Source organism: Coloeus monedula (assembly GCF_965178545.1).
Source record: "Coloeus monedula genome assembly, chromosome: 7".
Classification (NCBI taxonomy): Eukaryota; Metazoa; Chordata; class Aves; order Passeriformes; family Corvidae; genus Coloeus; species Coloeus monedula.
The window spans coordinates 35,835,195-35,851,051 of record NC_138787.1 but is presented as its reverse complement, the minus strand read 5'-3'; the positions used below and the strand labels follow the sequence as shown (position 1 = coordinate 35,851,051).

Sequence of the window (15,857 nt, the reverse complement as noted above, 5' to 3'; positions counted from 1 at the left end):
TTCTCTAAAAAATCCTGCCCAAGTGATTCAGTGATTTTAGGATTTTTTTTTTCCAAAAAATTAAATTTACTACTGAGCAAAAGCATTTTTTAAGTTGAAAATTTTAGAAGCATTTTAATAGCATCTTCACATATTGCAAGTATCCATTTTTTTGCTGAGTGAAGGATTACTCTCTCTTTTCTTTCTTTTTTTTTTTTTTTTTTTAAGTGGTATGGTTGGCTTCTTTTCATCTAGCTACATCTGTTACTTTTTTATAAATAAGCCTTTTCCCCCTCTAAGGATCAAGCAGAACTTCTTCCAAGCCTTCTATTCTCAAGTGTAACTTCAGAAGTGCAGAAATAATAGCTTTAATACTTGGCCTTTATTGGCTAATTCAATAGCTTTATGTACTGTAACCGAGAAAGGTAAATGTAAGGGGGATTAGAAGGCAACGGGAGAAACTTTTCCCTTTAATTCTGACCCCAAAATAACTTCTCTGCAAAGGTCCAGCTGGCCAAGGATCCAATCTCTGCCAGGAGCCAGGAGTCATTGTTTGGGAAACATATTAGGAAAAGGGCTGGTGGGGAGATGAGGAGTGTGTGCCCTTTGTTTTGGGAAGATAACCATCTCCCACAGAGTTGCATCTGGATCTCCTTTTTCTGCCTAATTCTACGAACTTCTTCCATCCATTTTGAGAACTGTTAGGGTTTTTCCTCCATAACCTCTGCAAGCACAACTTTTCCCTCCATGGCCATAGCATGACCATGGTGTTCGTTGTCTATTAGCTCCTAATAATGCAATCAGTAATTATGACCAGGCCAGGCACAGAAGAGATCCACACTAAATGTCTTCTTACACTTCTTCACAGCTGAAGGATCCACAGCCTTCATCAGACTTTGTGTGCTCAGACTTGAGACTGCTCAGCCTGACTGGTGGAGTTGGATGAGTGAGGTCAAGCCTCGTGCTCTGCACTGGTGTCATCCCTCAGGTCAGGGAGGATTTGTGGGAAATCCCAGAGGAGCTGGCAGCAGCTCACTCTGAGCCAGAGGGAAAATCCTCCTCCTTCTCCTCCTCTTCCTTCTCCTCCTTGTCCATTTGCCGTGTCCATTGTTAAGGAGTGAATTTTAGCTGCCCTCAGAAGGATTTCTACTACAACTTAGTATTGCTGCCTAATTCAGGGGCTGGCACAGGGTGGGTCTCATCCTTTCCAAGAAAGGAAACAGCTGTTTTGACAAACAGTTGTATATTTTGCCATATTCTTTGAGAATCTTAGCAGTAATGAAAGTCTTCCTGAAATAAGATATAATTTATCATGTGGAAAAATACATAGTTTATTTGCTTTTGTTTTCCACTTATTAGCTACTCCCAAAGGCTGTAAATCTCAGCTTATTTTGTGGCACACATCTGGAGTGGATGATAGACAGCAGCATGAATTCACTGGGGTTACACTGTGAGAAACCCTTTGGGAATGACTGCTGGTTTTTAACAGTGACCTGGATTGTATCAGGATTTCAAAAATAAAAGTGAAATCTAACAAAGCAATGATGTGCCAATAAGAACCAATGTATCCACATTCATTCCTCTCTTCAACAAGCGCATTTGCTGAGTGCTGTTTATGACATCTCCATAACATAAAAGGTTTACGGTGAGGCCAGCAAAATTCATCCATCAAATTCAAGTCTTATTAATACAACATTCTAAAAGATCCAAGTTTTATTATTGGTTGTCAAAGTCACTTTTCTCTGACTTCAGATAAGGTAGTTCATTGAATTAAATGGTCTAAATCAGTTTTGAAAACATCCTTTGCTTTGTGGGGCTGTAGTACTTAGAATATTTTTTTGAATGCACAGAAAATATTTTCTGAAATAGGAAGATAAATCAAAGAGCAAAATATTCCAAGGAAAATTGAATCTCCCACTCATCCTACAACTCTTTTTTATTTTTCCCCTCAGCTGCTGTCAAATATCTCAGCTTCTTGTGTGAGTAATATAATCCCACATTTGGAATATTCTGCTGGGTGACCAAATGTACAGTGCCAGTGGGAGGGAGAGAGTTTGTTGTCCCTTCTGGTCATTGTAATTGTGCTTCCCTTCAAGATGGTGTGAGATGATGCTGGTATCAAATAGGCATGAGCTTTTGAAAGGAAAAAAAAAAAAGATTTATTTTTATCCCATAGAAACTTGTGCAATCAGAGCTGGGGCTGCAAAATGAGAGTGATTGTGACAATTATAGCGATACAGATGTGGCCTTCTTCATTGAATTCTTCTGTGCACAAGAAGCCTCAGATCAATAAGGAAAAAAAATTCAACCACCTGTGAAGGCATTCTAAGGACAAATGCACAGATTGGGAAGTTTTTCTGAATCCCATGATTTACAAAGTTAGATTAAAAAATCACGTGGGGACAGTCACAAAATGTTTTGGTTTTAGTTGGGTCAATCCAGAGAGCATCCATCATGCACTGCCAGTGAAAACTGTGCATTTTATTTTTATTTTAGGGGAGGGAACTGTAAGGTGGATATTGTACATTAAAACATATCCCCAAGGCTTTTAATATATGATAATATGTATCTTGAGCCAAAAAATTTCAAATAATTATCTTTCCTAAGTAAACCACAGCTTTGATCATTGTAGGTTCAGAAAAGTCTGGCTTTTTGAGGTTGACTTTTATATTCCAAGTGAGTTCAAAAATGTCTGTTTTATTACAAGTTCTAGGTTCTGTGCTTTGAAACTCCACATGTATACTAAGCAACAGAAAATGCTCTATACCCATGTTTGTATCCTGTATTAATAGGAGCTTGATGGAATTTCAGAGTGCCAAAATAAAACTAGAGAATTAATATGCATAGAAGTTGTAAATTTAATTAGCCGGTGTTATCAATTAAGCACACTCAGTAGAATTCCAGCAGGAATTTTGATTTAGTATATCTGCCAAAGAGTTGGACAAAGTGCAAAATGAATATTCAATTAAAAACTGAAAATGATCAAATACTCAATTATTTTGCTCATTCAGTAATCTACTGGAACCAGTACAGAAGTAAATATTCACTTAAAGTGATAGTGACCAATTTGGAACAAGCAGGGTGAGATCCTGTAGTTCCCCAGTAATTACTATTAAGCATAAATCTTAATTTCTCGGTTTTGATGTAAGGGTGGAGATATTTTTTACTGGAATATTATGGGCATGGCACTGCTGAACTAATTTATAAAGCACTATTAACAATTATTGTGATCAACTCCTAGAGATATTTATCAATTAATCTAAGAAATTAGAGATGAAACATTTATGTTGTATCTTCTGGTCATCCCTGTTGTAGTTCAGGATTGCTCCCAGGACTATAAGTTTGACGAGCCTTCCACCATTTCCATTTGAAAATGAAATAGCCATTAATGCTATATTAGAAAAACTCCCTTAGATTGTGAAATATGGACATAAATTTTAGCAGTTGCAAAAGTGAACTTGCTGAAATGGTTTCATTTTTCACTGCTTCTTATGGACCAAAGTAAAACCAAGATGATGTATAAATTTTTGTATTTTTTTAGCAAAGTTGGGGGATTTTCTCAAGTATATAAGAAAACCTTTTTTTTATAAAGAGTGTCCTTAGTCCTCTGGAAATGAAACTGAAATGCCTTACTTAGATTTGCTCATTTGTCCCAAATTTAGACAGGCTCATTCCTCAGAAGTATTGAGGACCCTTTGCTTTGTTGAAATGATTTCTTTTAATGTCAGAACAGGTTTTTGTGTGAATGGGAAGAAAGAAGAGGGAAAATGTGCACTTTGTGTCCTTTCCTGATAGTTTTTCTTCTGGTTGTGCTTCTTCCTTTTTCACTCATTCATCTTCAGTCCCAACCATTTGGAGCTTGGGCCAAACTTCTCAATTTCCAGGCTGCAAAAACCAAACTAGAAAGGAGCTTTTAGTGTAAGGAACATTTCAGAAAATAGAAGTAAGAAAAGGATGAGAAATTCTGTTTTCTCACTGGATGTAAGCTACTAATTAAGCTGCTATCAGACATCCTGGCAAGCAAAAGGGCAATTTTAACTTAGAGCACAATTTAATGTGGTACTGTCAAGCATGATCCAAAAATTATCTGAAAGCCATTTTTTTTTATCGTTAAGGTGCTAGAATATTTATGTTTCATTAGCATCACCTCTGGTAATTAACACTTCATACTTCAAGTTTTGGTAGATCCAATATGCCTCAGCAGAGAGTACCAACTTAAAAAGGGAGTCTGGTATAAAGTCAAAGTCTGTAGTAGAGGACTCTGATTAGATGTTAAATCTGCTCCCTACCTACTTTCAGTACAGTCAAGAAAAAAATACCTGCTGCTTTTTTTAATAGAGGTGCATGTCTAGTGTATTTTCAGCATAAGAGAAATTGAGTTATTCATGCATCAACTAGAAAATGGATAAATTACAGTTAAAGGGAATTCTGCCCTGAGTTACTGGCAAAAAAGTAATAATTTGTATAATAAGCTTTTATCTATGTTGAGTAGCCACAGGGTAGCACACATTACACATTTTAAAATATTTACTACACAGAATTAATTTTTTTTCAAAGTGTTCATCGCCCAAAGAGAAACTAAAATTTAGAGAAATGTAGATAATATTATTTTATGGAAAAATGTATTCTTTGCTGGTGAGGCTCCTGCACAAATCACCACAGTACCTGAGATCTTATTGCAAGGACCTTAACTATGTGACCAGCATAATTATTGAAACTCAAACCACAATGCCATCTCATAAACAAGGACAGTTGTCTTAATAGAAGATAATTATTGTAGTGACCCCATCAGGGAAAATATTTTACCACAAGGAAAAATATAAGCAAAATATTATATAGTAAAAAGAGTTCTAACATTATGTAATAATGAATCATAGAATCACTAAGGTTGGAAAAGACCTCTAAGACTATCAAGTCCAACCTTTGGAAGTATTTAGTAGTGTTCTAAACAATATTTCTGTGTGGTTTTTAAGTATAAATATCAATTAAATGCAAAGCTTTACAATAAAGCTATGAAAATTAAATATCAAATTAAAAAAAAAAAAATAAAATCATCTGTAGTAGTACTTAGTGACTTAGGCTTCTTGGTTTGGAATCCAGTGACAAAGAGGAACTTGTAGAGGCAGCAGCTTTTCCTGGTCAAAGCTGGGTCTCAGTGCCCATCTCATCTTCTTGGGTAGGACAAGTATTTCTTTTGTTCCATGATTTCATGTCAAGTGTGAAATATATATGTCCATATTTAAGGAAATCTTATTCTGCAATAAAAGAAATGAAAACTAAAGAAGTTGTTAGAAAAGCAGGGCATGAGTCTAGGCTAGAGCCAGTTGCACCATGAGCCCAATGAAGAAACGAAGAAACATGCAGAAAAAAGGTTAGGGTTAAGATGCCTAGAGGCAGGAAAAGACTTGGCATGTGGTATTCCTGAAATACACAGGGGAAATACAGTAGCAGCTTGGAATGAGGGCCATAACAGTTCTCATCAGGATGAGTGCCAGTGGTCACAGAGACAGAAAAGAGCCACTCTGTGGGATTGGTGGGTTTGGTGGGATTTGCTTTGTGCAGCTCCTGCAGCTTTGCAGGTGAGCTCAGCACCAGCCCCAGGCCCTGCCAGTCTGCTCCAGCTCAAGGGCTGCCTCTTGTGACCCTCCCAGAGGATCACAGCTGCCACACTGAGCATTGCTACTGTCCCAAGCCTTAAAATCCTAGGAATGGAGATTCCTGGGAGGATTCCTGATGATGTGCTCGTGTTATCAGGAGGCACTGGGCAGGCATCAGCACACCATAGGGTTCTGATTGCATGTATGTGTATAAACTGCCTCCTCTGCCAGCTGCATTTTTTTCTGACTATTCAAGTTGTCCTTTCTTATCCTCTAAATCTCCTTTCTCCTTTCCTAATCCACTTCTATCTCAATCTCCTACATCCATGCATTTTCTATAGGCTTCTTATTTGTTAGGGTCATAAGAGTATTCCAGCTGACACTTGCTGCTGCGTGGTTGATGTCATTCTTCCATTCCAGCCATGAAGGACAGGGTGTTCTGTGAGAGAAAAAAATCGCAAATCACACTCCAACCTAAATCTCAATCTCCTAAAGTAATATTGAAATTACAGCTGTTTTGAAAAATCCAGGCTGTCTGCCTTGACTCGTGATTCTGTACCATGCAGAGCTTTCAAGGTCTCTGTGACAGTAAAAGTTCAGGAGTCTGCACACTTCCTAACAGAGGGAAGCTGCTGGCTGAGAAACTGTACTTTTTATACCTCTGATTTACAAACTCAGCTACACACAGGTGTAGAAAAGCAGATTTATGGCAACAATAAACATTGCTTTAACCATAAATTTGCATGGGATTGGCTGAAGAGTCACCAAAACAGTAGTTTTCACACTAGAACTCAAACTGATCTTCCCAGAGAGAGCAGTCTCTGCCTATCTCTATTCGTATTCCAGGACCGCTGTTGTATCTTCAGCAGTAATTACTGCCTTGTTTAACTCTTATAATGCGAATGTAGGGTTCAATAAATGATGTTCAAGCAAGTGAACATGTTCTCCATCTTTTAAAAGGACATTGAAACTTAAACAGCAGAACTTGCATTATTTCTGCAGCTGCTGTTGTTCTTCGCATTGGATTTCTGTTTATTATTTTCCTGATTTTCTTTATGGCACGTGCATTGTTTGCAGCATGATTCAGATGTTGGAGAGCAAAAATCTATAAAAAGCTAAAAGATACGGTTCTATGAAGAGACTTACTTATTCAGTAGTCTTAAAGATTTTTTATCAGAGGTTTAGAACTATTTTTTAAAAAGAAATGTTTTATCGTGCCACCTGATATTCTATATTTGGGGTTTTATGTAATCATTTTTTTACCTGTGTACTTAAGGGATAAGTTGTTGAAAACAGAGTTGTCATTAAATATTGCAGCATAGCATGGAAAGGATGAGGGGTTTTGTTTTATTTTTTCCTGAAGGATGAAATATGGGTTATAGTGGTTCTGCTACTGGAGTGTTAGATGTAAGTAACAGGTGTCTGCACATTATCCCTGCCCAGGTACTATAACCCTCTCCGTTTCCTTTTCTTTTTGTAGATATCCAGTGGTTTTCCACTCAATTACTCATTCTATTTTAATATCTCATTTTCTTATTTCTTTTACTTACTCATCTCATGCTCATGCAACTCATCTGTGGAATTCTTTACCACATTAATTTTGCTTTAGTTTAGTTCAAATCAAAAGTCAAAGTAGATTAGTTCTGTAATTACAGTTCTTATTTGCATGACTTGTTGGCTCTTGGTGCTTTGCTTTGGGATGCACGGAACGCTGAGTTGTAGATTTGTTAAGTGCAGCATATTCTTTTGAAACAAGTTTTATAAAAATGGCTAGATGGAATTCTTCAAAAGCTGGAAATATACTAGCCACAGAAAAATAAAAGAAAGAGAGAAATTCAAAGTAATAAGAGGACCTAGAAGTTCTGTTAGTAACTGAAGGGCATTGAAGTTTACAAAGTTAAGAAAAAATTCAAATTATTTACTGGAAAGAAAAAAATTTCAAGAAAAAAACCACTGAATTGCAAAGCTGGACAGAGGAGATAGAGACTGGCCACAGATTTTGGTTATAAAATTTAATGTGGTGGGGGGAAAAAAAAGAAAAGAGAAAATATGGTTGAAAGTCTTCCGGACAAACTTTGTCTTGCTTTTTTTTATTTCCTTTGGTTTTTTTGACAGAGCAGCCTAAGATATAATTAATTCTGCTGGCCCCTCTTGTGTTGAAACGATGGGATGGAGAGGATGGAACCGGGCAGTTGAAGAAGAGCAGGATGTCAAAGAGAGTTTCCAGAGTTAGAAAAAAGTGTTGGTGAGGGCAGTGAGTGGGAGAAGTGCTGGGATGATGACTCTGGGGTTGGAGACAAACCTTCCTTGGTGACATTGAGAACACCCTGGCAAGCATTTGGAAGTAATTCTCCATATTGATCCTGTGCTCAGTGGAAATGATTGCTGTGTTTGTGCAGCAGCTGCTAAACATGCTAAGCTGTTTTATCAGCATCTTTTAGTTTTAATATTCTGAACGATAACCTTTGGCCACTGCAGTCCCACACGGAGAAAGGAGTCCTAATCCCCCCTTGCACCTGAGTTGATTTTATTAACACATTTCCTCTCTGACTGACAGGCTCCAGTCATTAAATTAGGAAATCCAAATTAACCGCAGGCTCTGTGCTCTGTGTTATTTCTTGTCAGGGTCAAGGGAAACCAGCCCAAATTATCCATTGGCTTTTTTTTTTCCTTGCAGATTATGTAGTTGAAACAGGGATAGAACTCTTGTCTCTCATCTGTTCTTAAAAACTTTGACGATTCATTAGAAACAGCTTTAAACAGATCAAAATTCAGGTTTGTTAATACTTACTGTAGAATTAAGAGTACTGACCAATTTGAGAAGAGCCCCTGGGTGCCCACACATGTTTGCTTCCTGCAGAAGAGGCACCAAGTTCTTCTTCTTTTGCACGATAAACCCAGTATGGCTCTGGAGAGCTGCTGCAGCATTAGTCAGGCTATTTTGCAGCCATAGCTATTCATAAAGGGGAATAAAAAAAATCATCCAACTTCTAAATTCTCTAAATGAGGTCTACCTCCCTTTCTTTGAAGGAAAATAGAAAGCTTGTTGCCTGGTAGAGCTCAGCTGGGACCTGTTACCTCTGAGTGATTAGGAAAACATGCTTTGTGCCCACTCTTTTCTCAGTCAGGGAGCACTTTTCTCCTTTTGGGGAAAAAAAAAAGGAAAAGAAAGATGGGACAAAGCTTTTGTTACTGACCAGCATTTTTCAATCGAATCATCTCATTTCTTTTTTAAAAAAATCTAAAGAATATTGCAGCTGCTGCCAGTTGTTCTTCTTGAAGGGCTTTTGAATGGCATTTCATTAAAGGAAGAAAAAAAGAGATTGTATCGAGGGATATAGTAATTCTTGCAAGAGATGGGCGATCGTGGAAATACATTAGCTTTTTTATTTTTCAGCTGTAATTGACATCTTACCAGGTCTCTTAACTTGGGATTTTTGTGTCCTACTAGTTGTTTTTTCCCAGTTTTCAGTTGCTTTTCCACAGATTTTTATCCATACGCACCTCTTATATTTGCTGTCTGTATCTTCAAAGAATGAGATGGAATAATTTCATCTGAAGTTAATCCCTTTAGGTATGGAATTAAATTGTAATTTTAGCTAATAAATACTTGCTTATCAATGTATATGTGGCCATTAATTGTGGAAAATAAAACCAGAGGTGAAGTGATTTCTGGAATTCTGGGAGATATCAGTATCTTTAATGTGGACTTAAATTATGGATTCTTTTTTTCTAGTTTTGAGCCATGCTTTGGGTATGAATAACAATATTTCTGTGGTATATATGATCCGATAATCCATTTTATTAGTTCATTGACCTCCCCGACGCAGCAATACTCTTCCTGTCTTTCTGTTCCAAACAAAACAGGAATGCTGAGTTCAGTGTAGCCTTCCCCACATAATTACACCTCCATTGATTAATTTACTTTGTGTGTGCTGTTGATGAGTGCTGTTTGTCACCTGCTGCTCACGGGAGCCCTGCTTCCCCACACTGAGCACCGGTGTCATGGTGTCACTGGGCAGGAATTTATGGGAGTTGCTTTACCCTGGAAGTCGGTAGCGAGTTCCGTGAATTTCTCAGAAACGTTTTCAAGAGCCACTATAAATTTTTCATCTGCAGAAGATAAAACACGCAGCAGACACCCATCCTGTAACAAATGGTGCCATTGGAAAATGGGAAGTTATGATTGTCGTATTTTAACCTGCCGCTTTACGCTGAGTTTGGAGCTGCACAGGTTGGGCGGATGTGAGTGTGTGTGTGCCATATCTCAGGTTGTTCATGGGAAGTGGTGACACTCTGAAAGCTCCTTTAAGTCATCCTCCTGCTCCACTGCAGTGGCTGAGAGAGGTTGGGATAGGCTGCAGAGACCTGGGTGGAGCACAGGAGAGATCTTGGGGTTTAATAGCAGAGCCTTCCTCTGTCAGACTCTAATTCTGCTAAGATAAAGACAAGGCATTTGCATACTCCCTATTTTCCAAACAATCTTTCTTCTCCTGGTTTTCCCCATGTGTCTGGTGCTGCACAGACCCGTGACCTCCCTGTGCTGCCTTCTGGGTGTTTGACAATCGGATCTGAGTCCATCAGGCTGCCTCAATTGTGGAGCAGCAGCCGCCAAAGAGCAACTCGACGCAGCGGTATCAGCCTCATTAGCAGCAATAATGGGCTCTTAGTGCACTCTTGATTCTCCTATGATTTTAATGGCACAGCTTTCCCTGTAGGTTTTTTTTGTATGGAGAAAGCATGAAGTCAGAGAACTTTTGTCGCCAGTAAAATATGGAGGGGTTGCAGATACACATTTCTTATTCTCGAGGTGTCGTTCTCTTTGTTCCGAGGAGAGCACCATTGTCAATTAAAAAAAAAAAAAAAAAAAAAGTGTTTGATGGGAGATTTTCATTAGAAAACCGAATTTGAAATATTCAGGTCAGGAAGAGCACACTGTGATAGTCAGCATTCGGTTTGAACTTCTGTATGTTGGAAGGGTTTTTGGAGGTGCTGCTTGAAAGAAAGTAAATCTCTGATCTTGGATGGTCTCTCAATTTATTAAAACCCCGAATGCACTAATAAAGGCACTTCAGAGAGCATGATACTTTGTAAGAAGTTAGGAAAAGTAATATGGGTCCCTTAGAAGTTCTTCATACGAGTTTTTGGAAATAGTTTTGGATGTAGTTGTATTTTTCTGATAGCTAAGCCTGGTAGGCAGCTGGGGGCTGCAGAACAATTGGATTTCTTACTGGTTGACACATTGGTGGATTTTGCTGGTATAATTTTAATTGGGAGTCTTGTTACCAGTCCTTTCATCATAGCATAATCCCAGTTTTGTTCTCATTTATATTGCAATAAAGACCTGGGTTTGCTTTTAAAAGGTGAAGCCTGAATTTTGGTACATCTCTGCTTGATACTCTACCTCATTCTTACAAGGAAACTGAATTTCTTTTCCAGTTTTTCCTTACTCCTAGGAGCCAAAATTACTATGAAGGTTACCAGTTTGTTTAAATATTTTAGGATGAATCCCAGAGGTCAGCCAAGGTGTCCTGGATCCTGACAACTGTGTGGATCAGAATAGTGCAGTCACAGGTGGTTGTAGGAATGCAGTGCAGATGTATTAGGAGTAGTAGATGGAGAAGTAAAGCAGGTGTAATTCTTTACAACCTATTTCCATGCCTGTGTAGCTATCATGAGACTTGCTCTGCTTATTAAAGATAAGAATTGCTCTGCTAAGAGGAAAGAACTGTAGGATTATGTGCCTTTTCAGTAAAATATTGTGGGAGCCAAACCTTTCGGGTCCTTTCAGTAACCTGATGAAGGGGAAGTGGTAGACTTCTCCTTTATTCGTTTTGGGGCAGAGGGTAACTACTCACATCACACCCCCAGGTCTGTAAAGAACACAAACTGTGGCAATCTGACCTCAGAGTGAACAGGTATGATTTTAGTACCATAGCAGAGTATAAAGATACATCCACCTGTGCAACCAGTGGATGTTTTCCCTTCATCACTGCAGTGCTTGCGTCCCCTCAGAACAATCTGTACATTTTGCTTGCATTCAACCATGTCAGAAACAAAGAACTTGAGCATCTTTAAATTTAAACATCTTTAACATCAGCCTTAAGAGGATGTGTGTAAATCCTTCTTCAGTCTTAGGTTGTGATTTTTCTTGTCTTTTTCCCCCAAAGGATTCCATAATTAACTGCCCTAAACTTAAATCAGTGTAGAACAAAAAAACCTGCTAGGTTGAATTGTTGTTTGTTTGTTTTTAATAAATGTTTCCATTATCTCAAAAAGAAAAAAAAAACACAACAACTTTGATAGAATCATAATTTTGTTTGAATAATGAAGCAAACTGTGTTTGAAGAAAAGATAAAATTTCTGTTTCTTGACTTCTTTCTTCAAGCTTTTTTAAAAATAGGTAATTTTCCTTAAGTGTACTAAAAGCTATTTAAAAATTTTATTTGTCTCCCTGCAAAAAGGGTAGGTGGTAGGACATTCTGATACTACCTAATTTACACAATTCCTTTTTTTATTAATTTAACCATTTGAGGTTGTTTTTTCCCCTCTTTTTTTATTGTAATTGTTGTTTTTGAGAAATGAGTCTGAAGCATTGTAGTAAAACTGTGGAGATATTTCTTATACCCACAGCTAATATCCTGCAGCTCATCTGCATCTTGTATCTGAATCACCTACTGCAGTGACAAGTAGAGCAAGTGGAAGTGAAATAAAATATAAAATAAAAGAAGCTGCTCGCTGCAGTTGGAAATATGACCTAAAATTAGCATCACTTCTAGGTCCCACAACAGCTTTTATGTCACCTGAATAATAATAAGCATTTGCTATATAAATATGCCATAGGATTTTACTGGTAGACAGATATTATACCTCAAAATCTGAATCAGGTCTGGAGCTGTGTCTGTGCTGAGAAGGACAAGTCAGTGCAGAAATCAGTGGTCACTGTAGGGCAAAGCCAGTTTTTGGGAGCTGCTGCAATAAAAATTGTATGATGGTGTTGATACTTTGAAAAAGTGTCTAATGGGGCTTCAAATTAGCTCACTTCTGTGCTGATGTCTGTGTGCTGGGCCAGGAGGAGGTCTCAGGAAGCTGGGGCTTGTCACTCCCGTGTGTTTTGGGCAGGTTTTGGTGCTGTCAGGAGCTGCCACGCTCTGTACGAGCAGGTTAGAGATGGGAATTGCCTGTGCAGAAATACTCAGCACGGGTGGGCACAGCCAGCCACCAGGGAATTTTCCAAAGGGAATTTTCCAAAGGATTTCTTCAAGACTTCTTTCACTGTCTCCTCTGTTTCAGTCAGGGCGTGAATGGTTTGGGGAAAGGTGAAAAGCATCTCTACACTGATGACCCAAAGCCATGTGTGTAAATCACTTTACATGTTTTTAACTCTAAAAAATGAGCACACAGATGAAAACCTTTGCATGGGTACCTGTGCTAACATCTGTTCATTACCTGTGTCATATAAAGCTGTGTGGGGAATGGTTGTATTTTTGCTTCTTTTATTAAATTGTGGGTTTTTTTGGTTGCAATAGCTGCTTTCTTTGCCTTGTAAATGTACAAACTGGCCACTTGCTCTCAGGCTTCCAGATACCACTTTTGGCTCAAACCCACTGTTCTCTAGATGTATTCACATTCAATAATAATGATATTTTTCAAGCAAACCCCATGCATAACTGCATGTATCGAAATTAATCTCCAAAAAACTTCCTGTAAAATAGGAAAAGGAATATCCAATAGGAAGAGGAAAATGCATGAAGTACATGTGCAGTAGTCCTGTAAAGATGGCTTATATACTCCTGAGGCTCTTGCTGCAGCTTGTGACATCTTTTATAGAAGTGTCACCTTTAGGAGGCTATTTTTGGCAATGATGTTTCAGCATGGGATTGTAAGGGTAACAGTGGGTATTGGATATATCCTCCAGAGATCACCTTCACACTGCCTCAAATATTTCTAGGCGTATGAAAGAAGTGAGCAGTATAACTTGCTGAAGAGCTCTGCACACTTGTTTTATTCTTTCTCATAAAACCAGATTCAGTGAAAACTTGGCCAGTATCTGCTATAATTTTCATCAGGATTCAAAGCCATTACTTTCTCTGGATAAACAGCAGTTAGAACAAATCTTAAATATACATGTAGGGAAATATTCAGGCTCTGTACCATTTGTCACTTGCAGAACAGCTAAAGCAGCAGAGAGTCACAGGCTGTGCTAGGAAAAAAAAAAACCTTTATACCTAGAGAGCCTGGAATTAGCCAACTGTCACTTTCCTGAGCCAGGAATAGGTGGAAGAGGAGACAGTGATAAAACTTGACTGACTCTTAGTTTTTCTTCTTTCTTCAAAGAGTGTGAAGCTGTTCCTTGTTTCAGGAACCTGCAGGTTCCTGAGGGCTCGCTGCGCATGAGCTGTTTAAGGGAGCTCTGCAAACTCTGTTAGCAGAGGCTTTGACGTTTCCATGGCTTGTGGAGAAGTCAGTCATTACAGACAGGCTGCTAAATTATGGAGGCAATTTTTATCTGCCAGTTCTTTGCTTCTGTTGCTTCCTATAAGCTTTAAGAGTATTTGAGGGAAAAATATCGGCGTACTTGGTTGGCTGAGTGGCTCTCTTGAGTTACTTACAGCCTTTCATTCCCAGGCTGTTCACGGATTTCTTATGTTGGCCTAGACCCTTTTTGGCCACTACAGCAGGTAGGCTGATCTCCAGCTCATTTTACAGCCAGTTCTAGGAGAAAAGAAACCTTCTTTTGCCATTCCTCATGCGAAATTTGTTCTGAAGTTTCCTTACAGAGCTCTGCTTCTGTTTTTGCAGTGCTCTCTGTGCACGGCCTCCAGTCATGGAGCAGATGAAAAATGGAGAGACAGAAAGAATTTTCAAAAAGGGGAGGCAAAAACTGTGACTTTCTGCTTTGTTGCTTCCTTGGTACATTCTCTGTTAGAATTTACCTTAGTAAATAACTCTGTAACTCTATATGTAGAAGGGGAAGTATTTTAGCAAGACATAAGACTCAGCACGACAAAATCTATTTAAATGCAGCATAATTGAAATGTCAACATAGCTGTGAAATGCCTCAAGGTGTTTCTCCGGTGAAGGCTGGATATGACACAAAATAGATGCCTGAATACTGTGGTACAGAAGAAGCCTTTTTGTACTCAAGTCCAGTCTCGCGCTCACCTTACACAATGTTTGCAAATGCTTGGCTGTTGATGTGGTCCCTGCTCTTGCCTTCCTTAGGGAATCTGACAGTTCAGAGAAGGTTTTGGGCTCAGAGGAGGGAAGAGCTGTTGGTGCTCTCAAGCAAGGAGTGTTTCCTGCAGGGACACCCAGCCTTAGCCTGGAGCTCGTTCCCTGCTGGGCACAACAGACCTTGTACCCGCTCGGTGAGTGCCCAGGCACTGTGGAGATGTGTTGGGAATCTTGTTTCTCCCAGGGTGAGGGTTGATTCTTCATTCAAATTCTGTTAGAGTGACTTGAAACAAGACAGCACTGTTGTACACGAGCTGCTCTCCTCCCCTCCCTCCTCCACTAGGAGTGGAGAATACAAAGTACCATTAAAATGTTCTTTCATCTTTCAGATTTCTGAAAAAGAAACAGCGACTGTGCGTCTTTTCTTAGGCAAGTCCTCTGCTTGGTGACCCATAACATGCTCCATCTCATTTCATGGAAATGAAACCTCTGTGGTGAATGGGACTCACAAGAAGTGCCCTCACAGCTTCCAGCTGGTGCTGCTGAACAAGGATGGGCCGTGGCACAGGGCCCAGTGTAGTTATAGTTACACCAAGTGTCATTTTTATGTGTATCCTAGTCAGCACTCTGGCTCCAGGTTTCAGTCTGCCTGTGTGACACAACTTTTTTTAGCAGTTGATAGGCAGAGAAGACCAATCCATCTGACTCTTGCTTTATGAGGCACCACAGGTTTTTTTAAGAGGTTAAGTTCAGTTTGATCTTCATCAGCAAACTGTGATTTCAGAAGGAAAACGAACTTGACAACTGTTTCAACAACCTGAATGTTTATGTATGTCTTCAGTTAATGCCTAAAGTCAATATTTGTTAAGTCTGATTGATAAAAATATGTGCCTTTCATCAAGGTCAAATTAATTTGAGGAAATTTGCTTACCATGCTGCTTTTGCACAGAATCCCTTGTCAGACTTTGCAAAAAACTATGCAGGCATTTTCTTATTTAAATTATGATTATCTTCACTATGAACTTCCCTGAGAGCACTACCTCATTTGAATGTGTCTTTTTTTAAAGGATGCTGCAGATTGGATTCCAATTCAGACAGGTGATA

General features: G+C 38.9%; 1 protein-coding gene across 1 annotated transcript in view; it reads left to right on the top strand.

The window, feature by feature from the left end:
• LRP1B (LDL receptor related protein 1B) overlaps positions 1-15,857 on the top strand; it is a gene marked incomplete at both ends in the record, with an annotated part of 635,176 nt that overhangs the window by 308,630 nt on the left and 310,689 nt on the right. The window lies entirely within an intron of this gene.